General features: G+C 47.6%; 1 long non-coding RNA gene across 1 annotated transcript; it reads left to right on the top strand.

Annotated features, from left to right (window-relative positions):
• Positions 1-11,510: 11,510 nt before the first annotated feature.
• LOC139832232 (uncharacterized) lies at positions 11,511-13,154 on the top strand. The gene is made up of 2 exons (XR_011746962.1): positions 11,511-11,608; positions 12,875-13,154. It is a non-coding gene; the product is annotated as an uncharacterized lncRNA (long non-coding RNA).
• The last annotated feature ends 8,099 nt before the right edge of the window (positions 13,155-21,253 follow it).

Raw genomic sequence — 21,253 nt, 5'->3', positions numbered from 1 at the left:
AGGAGATCAGACATGCAGGATGTAGGGGTTTCGCATCTTGCGCCCTGAACCTGGGTAAAAATCGTGTGTTTGTGTGTTGTGCTTGATCCAGGTCGCAGCGCCCAGCGCCCATCTACCGAACAAAAAGGGGGTGCAAACCATCGGTGTTCTTCGTCCCGTGGACGTGACATCTGGCGCGCCAGGTAGGGGGGCGCTCGCGTTGCATTAGGATCGGCATCATTGTCAAGCATGGGTGCCACTGGAACACATCAATATGATGTCCTGAGTGCCCCAGCAGGAGTGCGCACGCAATCATAGACCACCGCCCGAAGGGTCAGCTGAACTGCGCGCAGCCCAAGGGGAAGTCTCGGCCAGTCAGCACCGTCGAGCACGAGAACTGCGGCGACCTGGGGGAAGTGACTTGCCGCCGCCACCACTAGGGCTGCCTCCGGTAGGGGCGGAACGACATAGCCCAGCCCCCAATATCGCGGCACCGGAAGAGCAAGCAGGAGCCAGCGGTGGCGAAGGGCTCGCAGGGAATCACGCAGGCCCCAGCGTCCCTCGAAGCGCGCAGCATCCTGAGGGCCCGGAGCACTCTCAGAGGACGGAAGCACCACCCCAGGCCAGGGCTAGAGGCCTGCGGGCCACACCCGCGGGATAGCAAGGGGTCTCTCGGGATAGAAGTGCCGCTTCAGGCTCCACAGGAGCCGCCATAGCATCGTCAGGTCTGCTGACATAGGCATACCAAATAGGCATGCCGAAGAAGGTACCCGGGATATATGGCAAGGATATAAAGCCCATTACTCAAAGCTTTCGAAGCCCAGAAGCCCAAGATATCGATATGGAAATAGAATTGTATTAGGAAACACGGGTCATGTAACAATACGGGAGAAACCCGGACTCTGTAAACTTGTACGATACGAAATCTCTCGGCTCCCCCTCCTATATAAAGGGGAGCCGAGGGAGGAAGAAGCAACCGAATCCATAGTCAACACAACCCTAGTTTTCATAGTAGAGCTCCTTTTTCGGATGAACCTTCGAGATCTACTTGCCCTCTACTTTCTACGAAACCCTAAGTCTACAATCTGTACGCATTGATAAGTTAATCCCTTATCAATTGGCGCCTTCTGTGGGGATTGGAGGCTGCAAGGAGGTGATCTCGATGGCATCGTCAACATCATCGACAGCGAGCAACGCGATGGACGGAGGTAAACAGATCCGCTCTGATCTCGACGCTTTTGTTCCTCACCCTCCCGCCCGTTTGCATGCATATGCCGATCTGGAGGAGTCGACGAGGATGATGTTTGGGAGCTTCCACTTCCTCGTGGGGAGAGAAGGATCGCACCGTCGCGCGGCACCGATTTTTTTGGGACCCTTAGCGGCCAGTTCCGATTTCTCGGGATTGTCAACATCATCAATCGAGTCAGGTGACGAGGAGATTTCGCCGCCAAGCTTCATCAAGCCCGCCATCGGCGGGGAACTCGCCGATCTACTCGGTGACATGACTTTCGGGTCGTTCACGGACTCCGATCTGGGCAGTGACTCCGATAGCATCGACAACCTCGACTTCATCGACAAATATACTTCTATCAGGGAGGTCTTCGCCGATCTATACGACGGTGTCACCGATCCTAAGGATGAGGAAAACAGAGCTACAATATATCATCAAGTCTGTGCAATCGGCGAGTCGAGCCGTGCAGAAGACGAAGCGTCGGAGGCTTTCGATGATGTGGGTAATCCATACATCGATCCTGCAGATCTCACGCGCGGATTAGGAAACAAGTACATCGGGACCACGCCACGAGAGAAAGTGCGACTGCCGTAAGAAGCTTGGGATAGGGCTCAGAGAGCCATGAGCGGTGCAGAGCCGATGACTACCACGGCTTCACCAGAAGCGTTGCAAGCATATCAATATAAACTCGCTCGTGCTACGCAAGAGCTAGAAAAACAACAAAAGATACTCGATGAGAGAAGAGCTGCAGCTTCTGCGTCAAGTGCACGCAGGGCCAACCTGAGTCGACAATCAGGAACTTCGGGAGATAGTCACAGGGACGCCCGCGCAAGAGCAAGATCTCGACTGGCAAACGTGCCGGAGCACGAAAGAGAGAACTTGATCCAGAATCTCGACATGTCCTTTATGTCGATAGACACGAGAGGGCACATTATCCCAAAAACTCCGGAAGCAGGATATATGGCGACACATGCTTTCATCATGGCATCCAAACCACCTGCGGGAGACCACAGGGAAGCACTGTACAACATGGCTATGGCAGGAGTCGGTGTTATGGGGGCATCGATAGCTGGCTCAAGCACACCGCAACCCGAAAGTGCTCCAAGGCAAAATAGTCATCGACACACCACGGTGGCAGCACGAGATCCTCCACGAGAAGGTGACGCGAGGAATGCGGTGACCCAAGCTCGAATCGACAGAGCACGGGAAAACAGAACGCGAGAATGTCGGCAGTCACCGGAAGTTAGCGAGGAGGACTTGTGCAGACTCCCTTGTTTCACCCGACGAGTTCGTAAAACTAAAGTACCTTCTAGCTTCAAGTTACCCGACAATTACAAGAAATTTGATGGATTGCAAGATCCTGAGGATTGGCTAGTTGATTACTTGGAGACGGTGAAGTTGATGAGCGGAACCAGGGCAACAGCCATGCAGAGCATTCAAGTCCACATAGGCGGAGCCGCAAGATTCTGGTTGAAGAAGCTACCGGAAGGATCCATCGACAGTTGGGAAACCTTCGAGGACTTGTTCGTGAGGAACTTTCATTCCACGTGCAAGAAACCAGCGTCAATATAGCAGCTAAGGACATGCAGGCAGAAGTATGATGAGCCAATGAGGGCGTATATCCAAAGGTGGAGCATCATTAAAAATTCAGCTGAGAACGTGTCTGATGAGAGAGCAATCGACGCGTTTGTCGCAGGAATCCGAAGAAGAGATTTAATCGAAGAAGTGGGCAGGTCCACCCCGAGAACCATAGCAGACCTCATGGACATAGCAAATCGCTGGGCTGACGGAGAGGATGCTGTTCACAATAAACGGTAGAGGTCACCTATTGAGAATCGCAACAGAAGTAACTATCAAAATAGGCGACGTTTTCGCCAAAACACAGACTACGACGGTCCCAGCCAAGTAGCGGCTGGCTTCCGAGGAAACAATGGAGGAAATTATCGGGATGATTACCAGCGGAGCAATAACCAGCGCAATGATCACAGAGATGCACCGAGCTCCAGCAGTCAAAATAATCGGCTTAGGTTCCCAAGGCCATACAACGTATCACCCGAAGATCTGCTGAACAGGCCGTGCCAGATGCATTTTTACCTCGACAGCGAGGGAAAGCGACAGTCGGGTCACCTCCAGAATGACTGCCGAACTTTTCAGGCTCTGCGAAGATATGCGGAAAATACCAACACGCAAGCAGCAAACAGGACATACGTACGGGTTCCAAGGAGTGAAGTTCATCTACCACCACCACCCGCAATAACCAGTTCAAACCAACATCAGCTGCAACTTGCGGCACCTCCAGGCAATAATGATGGTTTCGTCGACGCCACGGGAGCAGTATCGATGATACAGAAGGGTAGGCCCTCGAACAGGGCGCAGAAGTTAATTTCGCGACAGGTATACATGGCAGAGAAGATGCCTCCACCAACCATCGAGTACCTTAATTGGTCGGGACAGGCCATAGGATTTGCTCAAGAGGATCACCCACCTCAAGTTCCGCGACCAGGGCAGTCAGCTATGATTTCACCAGCGGTGATTGCGGGATTTGAGGTCTCTCGCATATTCATAGATGGAGGAAGCAGTTTAAACCTCATATACGCGGATACGTTGCGGAAGATGAACATATCTTTGGCAAATCTGACGCCAACGGATACGCGTTTCCATGGTATCACACCTGAGAAGCCGAATTTTCCGCTAGGAAAGATCTTACTCGACGTACAGTTCGGAACTTGAGAAATTTTCAGGAAGGAGAAGCTGGAGTTTGAGGTTATCGATTTTCCATCACAGTATCATGCTCTCTTGGGACGACCCGCGTATGCCAGGTTCATGGCTGTGCCGCATTATACATACTTGTTGTGAACAATGCCCGGACCCAATGGCCCAATCACAGTCAAAGGAAGCTTCGCCCTGGCAGATAAGTGCGACAAAGACTTCCACAAGCTTTCTGAAACCTTCGGGATGCAGGCTGAGTTCGAAGCGTCCAAGCTCACCACCAACTACGACGTGCTACCTGACGAAGGAAGATCCTTGCAAGAGCAAGCTTTCGATACCTCCAAAGATTCTAAGGAAGTGCAGATCCACCCGACAGATCTAAAAAAGACGACATCCATCGCGTCCAACATGGACATCGCATAGGAAAGCGCGCTCGTCGAGTTCCACCGTGAGCGCTGGGAAATCTTCGCATGTTGTCCAGCTGACATGCTAGGAGTACCTAGGGAACTTGCCGAGCACCACCTCAATCTAGATCCAAGAGCCAGACCAATCCGACAACCTTTGCGGCGATTCTCCGAGCTAAACCGCAAAGCCATGTTATCTAAGATCTGTCGAATCCACGATGCGGGTTTCATCAAGGAGCTGCATACAGAGGCCACGTGGGTCGCTAACCCAGTGCTGGTCCTGAAGAAAAACATTGAAGTCCTTCGCATGTGCGTCGATTTCACGTGTCTCAATAAACATTATCCTAAGGATCACTTTCCCCTCCCGAGGATCGACCAAATTATCGATTCCACGGCAGGTTGCGAACGTCTTTCCTTCCTCGACGCGTATTCTGGTTACAATCAGATCCGCTTGAAAGAAGATGATGAAGTCAAAACAGCTTTCATAACCCCTTATGGCGTATTCTGCTACAGAACAATGCCCTTCGGGTTGAAAAACGTGGGAGCCACGTATCAGCGGATGATGCAGAAGTGCCTGGCCACGCAGATTGGAAAAAATATTCAAGTATACATCGACGACGTCGTCATAACAACAAAGATAGGGTCATCTTTGATTGATGATCTCAGGGAAACCTTCGACAATCTCGACAAGTATCGCCTCAAGCTGAACCCGACAAAGTGTTTTTTTGGTGTTCCTGCGGGAGAACTCCTCGGGTACTTGGTGTTAGCCAGGGGAATTGAGGCCAATCCAGAAAAAATACATGCTATCTTGACGATGAGGAAACCAACAAAGCTCAAGGAGATACAACAGCTGACTGGGCGAGTCGCAGCTTTGAGCAGATTTGTCGCAAAATTAGGAGAAAAAACGCTGCTTTTTACGCGCTGATCAAGCAAGGAGAGAAGTTCGTATGGAACGAGGAGGCAGACAAGGCTTTCGAACATCTGAAGCGCACAATATCGACACCCCCAATATTGGTAGCACCACGCGAAAAGGAGCCTCTGTTGTTATATATTGCGGCCACACCTCAAGTGGTCAGCACAGTTCTCGTGGTCGAGCGAGAAGAAGAAGGGAAGATTCACGGGGTGCAACGGCAATATACTTTGTTAGCGAAGTTTTATCGCTGTCCGAACAGCGTTAACCGCAATATCAGAAGCTAGCCTACGGAGTGTTCATGTCAGCATGGAAGTTAAGACACTATTTTTCGACACACCCGATAATAGTAGTGTAACATCCCAAAAATTTCCAACTTTTTGAATGTTAAATAAAAATAAAATAAGATGATTAAATTGTTGACTTTGTTGAATTTTATGAAGAAATTAAAACTTTTTGAGGACTTGTTTAAACTTTTCTCAATTACGATGAAAACATTATACATGAGTGGAAAAATATGACTATCCATAATTATAAATCATGGTTGAGGAAAATTTATACAAATCCGATTTGTGCGTTGTGTTTTATCACTTTGATCTGTGTGGTGTTTAAACTATTTATCCAAACCTTGTTGAATTATATAAGAGAGGGAATAATATGACTTTCCAAATAGAGGAAATAATATGACATTTCCAAAATATATAAATGGTTTGGAAAATATTTCGTTTGTGGTATTATTTGAATTCTATTGCATTTCAGATTTTGATATACCTTATTTCATTTCCATGAACAAAACAATGTAATGTGAGACGGGGATAACATGACATCCTCAAATATATTGTTGAAAATGATTTAAATATATCACAAGTATGCTTGTTTTATAAGTAATTGATTTTACCAATCTAAATTTGGGTGGGAAATATATTTCTATGCCTATTATAAGTATTTTATTTAATTCGGATTTTCCTGAAAATTTCTATATAAATGTTTGATACTATATGAATCCTTTGCCTAAAACAGAATAGACGAAGAAAAAAAAAGAGTAGCCGACCAAACTGGCCCTTCCTCCTATCGTTGGGCCGAATTCCTGACCCACCCAGCCACGGAACCTTTGGTCGCTTCTTCTTCCTCACGTATATAGACCGTAACAGCATGAGCACGTACAACCATGGCTGTAGCTCTTCCTCTCCTCATCCCATCAATTCTTGTGTGTTTTTCGCTACAACTTCAATACAAAAGTTTCTCATAATCTCATGGGCGTTTCATTCAGGGCTTTATTCCTCAACGTTATTGACTTAATTGCCCGAATTGAACTGGTGCTCTAAACACCGCCAGTTGGCATTCGACTCTCGATCTCCTTCCTCTGCCGATAAAAGGAGGCCCTGATCGCGTCACATCGTGTCCCTAATCCCCCTCCTTCACTTTGATTCAGCAAGTTCGTCAAGATATCCTCCGTACAGCCCGTGCCGACCATGCCATTATCAGCCCAAGTAGAGAGTTCATCGTTAGATCTCGTCGTCCACGGTGATCATGCTGGGAATTCCTCGTACCATAAGGCTTTTCACGCCAAGGCCTACCTCCTGGACATGGTTATGCATCATTCCAATTAAGTTGGCGGTGTCGCCGTTGCTTCAATCGCTTGACGTTGTTCCGCCGCGACGCACACGATCGTGATGTGGTAACCATTGGCAACCAGGGCCCTATTCCGTCCCCATTCGCTTCATGTTGTCTATACATATCTCCCTGCATATTTTAATCGACCAATTCCGCAGCCGGAGATCGCCCATGACGAGCAGCCGACGCCGCCGTCGCTGCAGCTGTCCGCCCCATCCCATGAGCTTCGTCAGAGGAGTCCGAGCATCGTGTCCTCTTTGGCGGGAAGAGAGGAGCAACGTCCTCTATTTGTTAAATCCGAGCACGACGTGTCCAACCACTTCTCTGTTAAATCCCGTCGGGAGCCTTCGTTTTCTCTTGCATCGTTGGAAGGTATCAGCGACTCAAGTTCTGCCATGTATATTTCCTTTTCCTACCAACTGATCGATCTGGTCATCTTTCTATTGTACTAGCTCATGTCACAACTTGTAAAATTCATATCTTTGGATTCATAACACCGAATCAGTCGATTCTTTTTGCGTTGGATTCAAAATAAAATTAACTATACAGTGGTACTTGTTTTACTAATTCTAAAATTTTCGAATATGACATGTTTAAATTTTGAATTTAAACCTTCCCTAAGTCATATCCAGACATTTATAAATCATTTATAGGTGATTCTTTTGGCAAGGCTGAACCTTATGATCGGTACCTATCCACTAGTATCCTTGAACAACTTTCCCAACCTTGTCAAATACCTTGTGCATATTATCTTAGGATATAATCTTAACTCTCACAAAATTCTAAACTGGAAACTACGCAAATTTAATTAGGATTTGTCCGTAATATAATTAGTGTTGCTAGTGAATACTAAATAAAGTAATTTGGTTTTATTTGGAGTTTATTTATATTTTCGATATTTTTTTGTTGTTGGATATTTCCTTTTGAAATGTGTGTATGTTTATGTATAGTATTCTTTCCTTTTCGTTGCGATAGATTTCACGAAAAGTGACGGGATGAATTATCAAGGAATTAATATTGGTAACTATGTTGACAAGATAATTATTCTTCACCAATGAAAGGCTAGTTACACATGATCTTTTGTCCTACAATTTTTGATATGCATGTTTTACAAATATTTTCGTAGAAATGCATGTGTAGGGAAATTATGCTTTGCTATCCTAGTAGAGAGCCATAGGATTTCTTACCATGTTCCTTGTAGCCCTTTTATTAAAATGCGTATATTGTATGAGTGCTTAGCCAATTGCTTGGTAGACGTGGGATATGGGTTTTCAAAGAACAAAACCTTTTATGAAAATTGACATGCGCCTATTCTCGGGTTGTATAGTGAAAATATTTTTTTGAAATAAAAACTTATCAAAATGTTTTCCTCTGGGCGGAGTGGTATGTTGGGAGCGTCTACAAGAGCTGCATCCAGTGAGTGGCTCTGCAGACTCAGGTTTTGGTGGGGACCACCGCCCAGGGTCAAAGAGATCTTCAAAGTTTCAGTTAAAGAAGCTTCCAGTACAGCCACATACTATATGGGCTCCGGCTTAGTCGTACATAGAGGGAAACCCTTGCATCGGTACCACCATTGGAGAGGGGTCTTCGGATCATAGTTGCGGGCGGACTGGGATTATGTATAGGGGGCTTCTATGGAAAACTTCGTCATGATCCATGCCCGGTTAAGCCAAATGAAGGATACAACAAAAAGGATGGATTGTGACATGTGGGGAAAGTGGGGAAAGTGTACAAACTCTGCAGAGTGTATGATCTAATCGATTAGCCGTGCTCCCGGATATGAGCAATTTGAGCAACTGAAGATTGAAGCGGATGAAGAATCTCCTATGTTTTCAAAACCTTTTCAAAAATTGTTTTGGCATGCTAAGTTTATCCAGTGAGTGGCTCTGAACTTATGATTGCTCGAACTGCTTTGCAATTACTACTTTCATCCAGTGAGTGGCTCTGAATTTAGTGTTGCCTAAAATCTTAATGTATGCTAACTCTATCCAGCGAGTGGCTCTGGAGTTAGTTTAGCTTGTTTTGGGGATGAGATATAGGATGGTGAACCTTGGTGGATTCCTTGTGTTTGTCCAACCCTATATTATTTTGTTTTAAAAATATATAAAGACAAAGAAAGTTTCTAAAAAGATTTTCATGAAATAAAATTGGCTTTACGCAAAAGAAACCCTTGGCCTTCCTTTGACATTACCTTGTGTAACATCCCAAGAGTAATACCTAGTTCCTTTTTATCTTTTCTTGCATTTGTTCATCTCATCATATTGCACTCATGCATGTTATCACCTTTGGCTTTTATAAATTGCATTTGCTTTTGGGTTTTCTTTTGCTTGCTTGGTTTTTTCTTCTTCTTCTCTCTTGGTTCATCCCCTCCTCTTGTGATGTTCCAAGAAAGGCACCACAAATCCTTCTCCCTCTTTTATCACAATACACAAAGGTCATGGCCAATTTTCTAAAATTGGGGCCAACCCTAATCTTTCTATCCTACCTCTCCTACTTGCTTAACTAACCTATTTGACTTGGAGATACTCCATTACAATGGTTGGTTCATTGCCAAGCTTAACCAATTTATGTTCACATAAAATCATGGAGCATTTCTTCCTTTTAGCTCTATGCATATTTTCCCTTTATATTTTATTTCTCTTCATCTTCTCTCCATCACATGTGATATGGTGTGCTTCTCATACTCTTTCCCTTTCCAAATTTCAAACATTACCTTCTTATCAAATTCATAAAACAGTTTTTATTTTGAAAAGAAAATAAAATCAGAAAATGAAGAGAGAAAGCAAACCCTAGCTAACCTAGTCTAAACCCAAACCCACCTAAATCTAACCCAGCCGGAGCCCATCTACCCTCTCTCTTTCTCACCGTGGCAGCCACCAGACCAGCCCAAGATGAGGCCCAACACCCAGCCCATCAATACGTTACCGAAAACAGTAAACGGAGGCAACCCTTCTCACTTCACGTCGTCGTCCTCGCCACCTTTTCCTGGAACGATACGGCGACGGCGTCGTCTCTCCTCACGGCGACCTGCTCCCCACCATCCCCTTATAAGCAGCACCAAACCTGCTCCCAAACCCTAGCTCGTTTCCTCCTCCGCGCCGCCACCTTCACATCCCTCTCCAACATCCAGTGAGAGAGAGGGTTTTTCCTGGAGCTTCCGACGACCGCCACCGTCGCCATGGCCTGCATCGACGCCACCTGAGCCCGGGAATCGAACCACCTTGTCGTTGTCTCCGTCCTGGTCTACTTCACGGAACTGGGCACGCGTGGAGACAGCCAAGATTTTTTTTCCATGCCACCGTCGTCTACCCCGGCTACTCCTTCTTCCTCGCCGCCGGCATCTCCTCCGCCGTGTTCCCCTCGTCGTCAGCCACCTCGCGGTGAGCAGCAGCAACACCCCGTCCTCCTCTTCCTCCCTTGCCCAAGCATGCCTAGTTCCCTGGTTAGAAAGCGAAAACGAAAGTCGGCACCGAGTCCACCACGGCGCCCTTTTCCGACGAACGCCGCCGGCGACACAAACCTCGCCAGGACGCGCCGTCTACTCCATTCGATGCACGACACTGGGGGCTACAACTTAGGGTTTTACTTCGCTCAAATCCATGCAGAGACGCGACGCCCATGTCGATGCCAAGTCGACCCGTGAAGCTGCAGTTTTTCTGCTGTTACTCGCCGTCGTCACGGCCCCGTTTTCTGGCGAACCTCGCCGCCACCACGGTGCGCCAAAACACCCCAAACATGTCTCCTTCGAATCTTGGCATGTTCCACTTGCTCAACTACATCCGAGCCTCGCCTAGATCTGCACAGTTTTATCGTTTTGATCGCTTTAAAATTCGCGCACAAATCCATCAACAGGAATCGACACTGTCACTTTCTCAGTTCATAGTGTCAAACTTCAGTTATCTCGCGGGATATACTTTACCTTGTATGCATCACGTATCTTATCAAAACCGAACACCAGCTCCACTGGCTCCGCCCTGCTTCCTCACCGCAGCCGACCCGGGCTCGATTCCTCGCGGGCGCAGTATAAGTCCACCCCTTTTTGGCTCGCCACGCTGGCATGCCTACGTGGCCGCGGACCCCACCAGTCAGCGTCTGAAGCTAGCCCCAGCTCTGTACAAAACGACTCCCGCCCAGATCTGTCCCAAATTCAAAATTCTTTTCCTTTTTCTTTTCTGAAATTGAAATCTGCCTACAATTCAATCTATTTATTTTTGCACTTTTCGAAACTCAAATTTGACAAACCATATATCCATTTTGATCAGCATTTCATGAACTATTCAAATATGAACTTTGTTTTGGGTTTTGAATAATTAAAATTTGGACATATTTAAATCTGAATTAAATTGAGTAATATGGCATAATTCATATCTTTAATTCCATAACTCCAAATTCAACAAATTTTATGTCTATTCTCATCAGAAAAGTGAAAGGAATTCAAATCTTGCATCATCATGCATCATTGGCATCATCTCTGAATTGTCCAAAAATAAAACTTGCAAATTCAATTAAGGTATATGTGAGGGTGCTTATCATTTCATGTGAATTATGAGCACCCCACTTAATTTTGCCTTGCACATATCATTTTCGCCATGTCATCATGCATCATATTGCGCATTGCATACTTGTATTGATTTGTGCTATACCTTTCCTTGTATGTGCTATTTGGTTCTTCTCGAGTAGACGCCGACGCAGAGCAGTTCGAGCAGGAGTACGAGCACCCCCAGGAGGATCGTGCCTGTGCTTCTACCGCTGATCTGACAGGCGAGCCCACCCCTTCACCCATTTTACATTTTCATGCTCTTTTGGTCTATTGCTATCCCTATGTTGCGATTCTGTTGTGTCACGTGTCCTTTTCCACCTGTTACCTATATATCCGAGTTACACCTCCTCGCCCTACCTATTGTTTGTTGTTTGCCAGCTTTGCGAGTCGTAGGCGAGTTTAGGGTTTATGTTGATATCTCGAAATGTTCGGGATATCTTGTTGGGAAGTTGACACATGTACCACCTTTTGAAAATGATGATGATAACTTTTGCTACAACTAAAATTTGATAAGGGATAATAATATTGCAGAGGCATCGGTGAGCCCCTTTGCGAAAGCATCGGATTTTTGTCTCGCTAATGTCCCCTAGGACCCGAGTTCTTGTTATCTGTTCTAAGGCTGAGCGCACTAACCACTCGCGGGAGATTTTATCGGGATCCCCCATCACCCATTACCTTTTCTCAAGTCTGTTGAAAAGGGGGCCACAACCTTGGTTTTATTTGCCTATGCCATGTATGCCATGCTTTACTTACTCTTGCCTTCGGGTGTTTACTTCCTGTTGCCTTTGGGTGTTTAAATTCTGTACTGTACCTTGCGAGACGTTTAGCGAAGCGTGTGGTTTGCACGCATAGCTGCCGACGCAAACCCCGAGTCCGCTTCGGAGTACGGCCGGACTTCGATACGGGTAGCTTAGTTGGGTGGCCCCCCTAGACTTTCTTGCAGAACTGGGAACGGTCTTGTCGTGATATCCTTCCTTCGCCTGGTTGGAGGATAGAGCGTGCGTGTATGAGAACAATAGTGCACCCCTGCAGGGTATATCTTTTCGGAAAGCCGTGTCCGCGGTTATGGACGACTTGGAGCTGTTTAACTCGATCATAGAACAACTTACACCTAATCTTGTCGCTAATAATTTTGCTAATAATCTGCTTAGTAAGTTAGTACTACTACAACGGACATGGAATAAAATTGTTGACTGTGTGAGTGCCTTGCCAGTACCTCTTGGCTAAGCGGGATCGCATTGGCTGGGTTTTGTTTGCAGAGTATAGAACTGTTAGCTTATGCGCTCTCTCACCTTCTCTGGTAGACGAATGTTGTAGCGTGTCTCTATAGGTTAGTTGCTTTGCTGCCGCTAAACTCCACATATAGCCGGGCGAAGTTTATACCGCCCCCCAGCAAGCATAGCTGGTCTTGTCTCGCAAGTACGTGCCATTTGGTACTTACCCTCGTTTTTCTCTTTTTTTTTCGGAACCCGCTTTTCGACAAACAGGTACGACAGATGATGAGCAGTACGCAGGAGGCTACTTTGTCGAGTTCACGGACGACGACTTCATTGCGTAGCAGGATCGTTCCTAAGGCAGCAGCCTATGGCTTGTTGGTTATGGATCCCGCTTGGTTATCTTCAGGACTCTTAGTCCAATTTGGATCTTGTCTGTACTCAGACTATTTGCTACCTCTATGTATGATGTACTGTTGGGATATGTTTCCCTTTTGAGTGTCATTTGGATCTTGCTCAGTAGAGCGTTGCTATATATGAACCTTTATTTCCATCTTTTGTGTCGTAGATGGTCATGTTGTGATATTGAATCTGTATTCTACCCTTGTATCATGTGCACCGTGCGTGTATGTGTGAAGTGCACAGGAAGGTGAAGCACTCAGGCTTGGAAAGCCTAACGTGAGCCTATGAGGTGGGTGTTGTGTGCATGGGCGTGTCGAGCTGTTGCTTGGCCTACCCATAAGCTTGGGAATGCGAGGCGACCTCACGGTCCCTTGTAATGACCTCATGCACATAAACCCCTCGTACCTGCGCGCTCTGGGTTTTCCTACTCCTGGGGCTTACAGACTTGGTATCAGAGCAGGACTGCCTTTAGGAGCCCTTGCAGCGGACGAAGTTGTGTCTTGAAACTCATATTTTTGGTAGCTATATAGAAAAACTTTATGCGCGAGAGTAGGAATTCTGCTTTTATTTCTTACCCCACCCACCCTCCCTCTGGTAAGGAAGAGCAACGATTTTACTCTATTCTTATCTTGTTTCACCTAGGTTTGGACGTGTTCTAGGTAACCGTATTGACATAGGGAAAAGTGTTTTTGAAAAATTTCTGTACTATGGTTGCTTCATTATCATCCGTTGTCAATCTCCACATATAATCTGTTCCTTTGCCATGTTGGTATTCTCATGCTAACATGTCTTCTCTCTGTTGTTCTGTTGATATCTTGACCACTTCCTTGTTCTGGCGCCTGACTTCCTTCCGATATCCTCTTGCAGATGGCGTATCAACAGATCGTCCGTATGACCCAGTGCGAGGACACCCATGGTTTTCCGGTGCTACTACGTGAGATGCTCAGCTACTTGGGCTACGTCTGGTACCCTGAGTATCGAGTGACTGAGATTCCTCGGGAAGACCAGCAGCACCGCTACAGAGCCGAGGTCCACGTGCCTGCTGATGACCTCCGCTACTTCCCGGAGCACTTTGCTGAGGCCAGAGCGAGTTCTGTTGAGATGGCTGTGCAGAGAGCAGCGTACTGCATGGTCATTATGCTGTGCTCCACCTACACTTGCTTCGAGAGGTCTCCGTACCGCTACGTCCCGTCTGGGGTTCGTGTTACGCAGGCGAGGTACCACACTGGTGGGTACGCTGACCCGGAGCAGGAGAACAGCCGCCTGTTCATGACAGCTCAGTTCGTGCAGTGCCAGGACCGTTTTACTCAGGCTCTTCTCCACGAGCTGGACTCCGTCACTGAGCAGCTCTGGCGCACACGACAGCACTTGGCAGCTTATACCACTCCTCAGCCGTCGCACCCCTCCTACCCGCAGAGTGTGCAGTTTCCTCCCAGTTGTGCTCCTTCAGATGTTGGAGGGTACATTCCTCGTCGTGGGCAGCTTCTCTCGGTCGACCCACACCACCGAAGGCCACTTCTGTACGGAGAGCAGGGTCCTGAGGCTCACTCTTTGTACACTCCGAGGCTCCATCTTCCCGTGGATCAGCACAGTCGTGGTCGCCGCCGTACCAACAGGCATCGTGGTGACTACCAACCCATGGGTTGAGTGGATGTGTTAGATTTGCTATCTTTGTATCCTTGTGTTGGTTGTAGTTGTTCCATCCTTGTATCCGGTTGTATGGATCTCATGTGTACTTGAACCATGTATGGTGTACCTTGATGAATTCTATGGATCGATGTGTTATCTGGTCTTGAATCCTTGTTCTAAGCTTTGTTGTCATATGTTGTTTCAACTGTCTTAATGTTTTCCCTCAACAGGATGGTTAGACCTCCACCACCCCCTGAGCTGGGACCAACCCTGTTGCATATGACTCAGCTGTTGGGTCAGATGCAGCAAACCCAGCACAACTTTGATCAAGCTCGTCAAGGCTATGGCCGAGTGATGATCCGGGACTTCCTGCAGCTGAACCCGCGATCGTTCGACTCTACGCCTAAACCGCTGGATGCAGATGATTGGGTGCGCGATGTCAATCGCATGCTCAACACAACGAGAGTCGCCCCAGAAGACAAGGTGCGGTTTGCGACTCACCTACTGACAGGAGGGTCCGCCGCATGGTGGGAGAACTTTCTCGAGATGCGTCCCGCCAATGCGCCTGATGCCACATGGGAAGAGTTCAGGGAAGCTTTCAGGAGCCACCACATTCCTGAAGGGCTCATGGATAGGATGAAGGAGAAATTCCTCAGTCTCGTTCAAGGCAACAAAGACGTGATGGCATACAGCATCGAGTTCTCCAAGCTAGCTCGCTATGGTGGTGAAGAAGTGTCTACTGATGCCAAGAAGCAGAAGAGGTTCCGTAATGGCCTCAAGCCGGCACTCAAGTACGCGCTCACTCATGTCAGGACAGAAACCTTCGACAAGCTTGTCAACACTGCTGTCAAGGAAGAGTCGGGTAGGCTTGCGTTCGAGGAGTCGCGCAAGCATACTCGAGAGGTTGCTGCTCCTTCAGCATCAACGCCACCTCAGAAGCGCATGCTGTGGGTTCCTTATCCCGCACCGCCAAGACAAGCTGCACAAGCTGGATATACTCCCCGCGCCGCACACGCTGGGTATGCTCCCCGCCCTCCCACCCCGCAGCTAGCGCAGAGGACCTACCAACCTCCGCCAAGGCCTGCATATGGTGGACCAAGGCCGATGGGTCCACGTGCCGACCCCACGTGCTACAAGTGTGGCCAGGCAGGGCACATCTCCACCTCCTGCCCTCAGAAGCTGCCTCCACCACCACCTCGCTCTACTCCGACACAAGCGATGGTTCGTGCACCAGCTCCGGGCCGTGCCTTCAACAACAACAACAGGCAAGGTCCGAGGGCTGCTCGCGTCAACAACCTCAACATCGAGCAGGCTGAACAAGCTACCGACGTCGTGCTTGGTACTTTGCTCGTTAACTCTATCCCTGCAAAAGTACTGTTTGATACAGGAGCTTCTCTATCTTTTGTATCTGATAGTTTTGCTCAAAGCAACGAGTTTCCTATGGAGATCTTACCATCAAATCTCTTGGTTCACTCTCCCGGAGGACAAATGATATCTTCGAAGATAAGCCATGGTAACCAAATTCAAATTGGAAACCATATCTTTCTTGCCTCCTTGATAGTTCTTGTAAATTCAGAGATCAATGTCATCCTTGGCATGGATTGGTTGAAGGCCAACAAAGTTGTCATTGATTGCGCCGAGCATTCAGTTTCTCTTCCTACTGCGACAGGAACCTTGACATACACACCTTCTCAAACACCTTCCGTTCAGCTCTTTGCTTTGAATCCTAGTTCTCTTCCGGAGCTTGAGTCTATACCGGTGGTTTGCGACTTTCCTGACGTCTTTCCTGAAGAACTTCCAGGTATGCCACCTGACAGGGCTGTTGAGTTCGTCATTGAACTAGAGCCTGGAACAGCTCCTATCTCAAAGCGGCCATACAAAATGGGTCCAAATGAGTTGGCTGAACTCAAGAAGCAGCTTGATGAGTTGCAAAAACTTGGTTTCATTCAGCCAAGCACTTCTCCTTGGGGATGTCCTACCATCTTCGTCAAGAAAAAGGATAAAACTGATCGATTGGTGGTTGACTACCGCCCTCTCAATGAGAAAACGATCAAGAATACATATCCTCTTCCTCGCATCAATGAGCTCTTTGATCAGCTTGCGGGTGCAACTGTGTTCTCTAAGATGGATTTGAGAAGTGGTTATCACCAAATCAAAATCCGCAAAGAGGATGTACCCAAGACAGCCTTCAAAACTCGTTATGGTCTCTATGAATACACCGTCATGTATTTTGGCCTCACTAATGCTCCTGCCACTTTCTCTCGGTTGATGAACTACATTTTCATGGAATACCTCGACAAGTTTGTGGTAGTCTATCTCGATGATATCCTTGTCTACTCCAAGTCCAATGAGGAACATGAATAGCATCTTCGCCTCATCCTCATGAAGCTTCGTGAACATCGCCTTTATGCCAAGTTCTCTAAATGTGAATTCTGGCTTCCTCAAGTCGTCTATCTTGGCCATGTCATTTCCGGAAAAGGCATTGCTGTCAATCCTGAAACCGTCAAGGCAATCGTTGATTGGCTCCCTCCGAAAAATGTCAAGCAAGTGAGAAGTTTCCTCGGTTTGGCAAGTTACTGCCGCCGCTTTGTTGAAAATTTCTCCAAGATCGCCAAGCCTCTTACCGATCTCCTGAAGAAAGACAAGAAGTTCCTTTGGTCTCCTCAATGCCAAGAAAGTTTTGACCTCCTCAAGCAGAAGCTCACTTCCACACCTGTCCTTGTTCTTCCAGATACTTCTAAACCTTTCCAGATATTCTGTGATGCCTCTCTTCATGGGCTAGGCGCTGTCCTCATGCAAGAACGTCAAGTTGTGGCGTATGCTTCTCGTCAGTTGAAAAAGCATGAACTCAACTATCCCACACATGATCTTGAGCTTGCAGCCGTGTTACATGCTTTAATAACATGGCGCCAATACTTGTTGGGCAACAAATGTGAGATCTTCACCGACCACAAGAGTCTCAAATACATCTTCACACAACCCAACTTGAACCTCCGTCAAACGAGATGGATGGAAACCATCAAGGACTTTGATCTGTCTATCAGCTACACTCCAGGCAAAGCTAATGTCATGGCTGACGCCCTTAGTCGCAAATCCTATTGCAACAACCTCATGATTCAAGAAAGTCAACCTGCTCTTTATCAAGAATTCAGGAAATTGAATCTTGAGCTCGTTCCCCAAGGCTACCTTGCAAACTTGGTGATCACGCAGTCTCTTGAAGATAAGATCCGAAAAGGACAGTTGCGAGATATTTGCAGCAAGAACATCAAAGAGAATATGCACAAGCCCAAGTACAAGTATTTCTCTATCGACGATCAAGGAACTCTGTTCTTCCAAGGTCGTTTTGTTGTTCCAAACGATCCAGACCTGAGAAACCTCATTCTCAAAGAAGCTCATGACACTCCTCTTTCTATACATCCTGGAAGCAGAAAGATGTATCTCGATATCAAGTCTACCTATTGGTGGACTAGGATGAAAAGAGATGTTGCTCGCTATGTCTCAGAATGTGATGTCTGTCGCCGTGTCAAAGCAGAACATCAGAGACCTGCCGGTGTCCTTCAACCCCTGAAAATTCCTGAGTGGAAATGGGATAAGATTGAGATGGACTTCGTAACTGGTTTTCCAAAGTCTCGCAAAGGCAATGATGCTATCTTCGTGGTGATCGACCGTCTTTCCAAGGTTGCTCATTTCCTTCCTGTCAAAGAGACAATATCTGCTAGTCAGTTGGCCGAGCTCTACACTGCAAAGATCGTCTCTCTTCATGGTGTTCCCTTGGAAATAAGCTCTGATCGCGGAAGTATCTTCACTTCCAAGTTTTGGGCAAGCTTTCAGAAAGCTATGGGAACTAATCTGCTCTTCAGCACAACTTACCATCCGCAAACGAGTGGGCAAGTCGAAAGAGTCAATCAGATTCTCGAGGACATGCTACGTGCCTGTGTTATCTCCTTCGGCATGAAATGGGAAGAATGCCTTCCATTCGCTGAGTTCTCTTACAACAACAGCTATCAAGCCAGTTTGGGCATGGCACCTTTTGAAGCTCTCTATGGTCGCAAATGCAGAACACCTCTAAACTGGTCTGAAACCGGTGAAAGGCAAATCTTTGGCCCCGATGTCATCAACGAGGCTGAAGAAAAGGTGCGAATCATTCGTGACAATCTGAAGATAGCACAATCTCGGCAGAAAAGCTATTATGGCAGCAGGCACCGTGATATGATCTATCAGCCTGGAGATCAAGCTTACCTTCGTGTAACTCCAATGAGGGGCACCCATCGTTTTGGTATCAAAGGCAAGCTGGCGCCAAGATACATTGGTCCCTTCAAAGTTCTAGCAAAGCGTGGTGAAGTCGCTTACCTCCTTTAACTTCCCGAGAAGCTCTCCAAAGTGCACGATGTCTTCCACGTGTCACAGCTCAAGAAGTGCTTCAAAGATCTGGGCCGTGCAGTTGATCACGAGTCCATCGACCTCCAAGAAGACCTCTCCTACAAAGAGCATCCCGTTCGGATTCTTGATGAAGCTGAACGTCGAACTCGCAACAACTCTGTCAAGTTCCTCAAGGTGCAGTGGTCGCACCATTCCGATAAAGAAGCAACTTGGGAGCGGGAAGATCAACTCCGTTCCGAGTACCCGTCCTTCTTCTCTTCTTCCTGAGAATCTCGAGGCGCGATTCGTTCAAGGGGGGGCGTTTGTAACATCCCAAGAGTAATACCTAGTTCCTTTTTATCTTTTCTTGCATTTGTTCATCTCATCATATTGCACTCATGCATGTTATCACCTTTGGCTTTTATAAATTGCATTTGCTTTTGGGTTTTCTTTTGCTTGCTTGGTTTTCTTCTTCTTCTTCTCTCTTGGTTCATCCCCTCCTCTTGTGATGTTCCAAGAAAGGCACCACAAATCCTTCTCCCTCTTTTATCACAATACACAAAGGTCATGGCCAATTTTCTAAAATTGGGGCCAACCCTAATCTTTCTATCCTACCTCTCCTACTTGCTTAACCAACCTATTTGACTTGGAGATACTCCATTACAATGGTTGGTTCATTGCCAAGCTTAACCAATTTATGTTCACATAAAATCATGGAGCATTTCTTCCTTTTAGCTCTATGCATATTTTCCCTTTATATTTTATTTCTCTTCATATTCTCTCCATCACATGTGATATGGTGTGCTTCTCATACTCTTTCCCTTTCCAAATTTCAAACATTACCTTCTTATCAAATTCATAAAATAGTTTTTATTTTGAAAAGAAAATAAAATCAGAAAATGAAGAGAGAAAGCAAACCCTAGCTAACCTAGTCTAAACCCAAACCCACCTAAATCTAACCCAGCCGGAGCCCATGTACCCTCTCTCTTTCTCACCGTGGCAGCCACCAGACCAGCCCAAGATGAGGCCCAACACCCAGCCCATCAATACGTTACCGAAAACAGTAAACGGAGGCAACCCTTCTCACTTCACGTCGTCGTCCTCGCCACCTTTTCCTGGAACGATACGGCGACGGCGTCGTCTCTCCTCACGGCGACCTGCTCCCCACCATCCCCTTATAAGCAACACCAAACCTGCTCCCAAACCCTAGCTCGTTTCCTCCTCCGCGCCGCCACCTTCACCTCCCTCTCCAACATCCAGTGAGAGAGAGGGTTTTTCCCGGAGCTTCCGACGACCGCCGCCGTCGCCATGGCCTGCATCGACGCCACCTGAGCCCGGGAATCGAACCGCCTTGTCGTCATCTCCGTCCTGGTCTACTTCACGGAACTGGGCACGCGCAGAGACAGCCAAGATTTTTTTTTTCCACGCCACCGTCGTCTACCCCGGCTACTCCTTCTTCCTCGCCGCCGGCATCTCCTCCGCCGTGTTCCCCTCGTTGTCAGCCACCTCGCGGTGAGCAGCAGCAACACCCCGTCCTCCTCTTCCTCCCTTGCCCAAGCATGCCTAGTTCCCTGGTTAGAAAGCGAAAACGAAAGTCGGCACCGAGTCCACCACGGCGCCCTTTTCCGACGAACGCCGCCGGCGACACAAACCTCGCCAGGACGCGCCGTCTACTCCATTCGATGCACGGCACTGGGGGCTACAGCTTAGGGTTTTACTTCGCTGAAATCCATGCAGAGACGCGACGCCCATGTCGATGCCAAGTCGACCCGTGAAGCTGCAGTTTTTCTGCTGTTACTCGCCGTCGTCACGGCCCCATTTTCCGGCGAACCTCGCCGCCACCACGGTGCACCAAAACACCCCAAACATGTCTCCTTCGAATCTTGGCATGTTCCACTTGCTCAACTACATCCGAGCCTCGCCTAGATCTGCACAGTTTTATCGTTTTGATCGCTTTAAAATTCGCGCACAAATCCATCAACAGGAATCGACACTGTCACTTTCTCAGTTCATAGTGTCAAACTTCAGTTATCTCGCGGGATATACTTTACCTTGTATGCATCCCGTATCTTATCAAAACCGAACACCAGCTCCACTGGCTGCGCCCTGCTTCCTCACCGCAGTCGACCCGGGCTCGATTCCTCGCGGGCGCAGTATAAGTCCACCCCTTTTTGGCTCGCCACGCTGGCATGCCTACGTGGCCGCGGACCCCAGCAGTCAGCGTCTGAAGCTAGCCCCAGCTCTGTACAAAACGACTCCCGC

This window comes from Lolium perenne, chromosome 6, assembly GCF_019359855.2.
Source record: "Lolium perenne isolate Kyuss_39 chromosome 6, Kyuss_2.0, whole genome shotgun sequence".
NCBI lineage: Eukaryota > Viridiplantae > Streptophyta > Magnoliopsida > Poales > Poaceae > Lolium > Lolium perenne.
The sequence above is the reverse complement of the archived record's forward strand: the minus strand, read 5'-3'. Positions and strand labels throughout refer to the sequence as shown.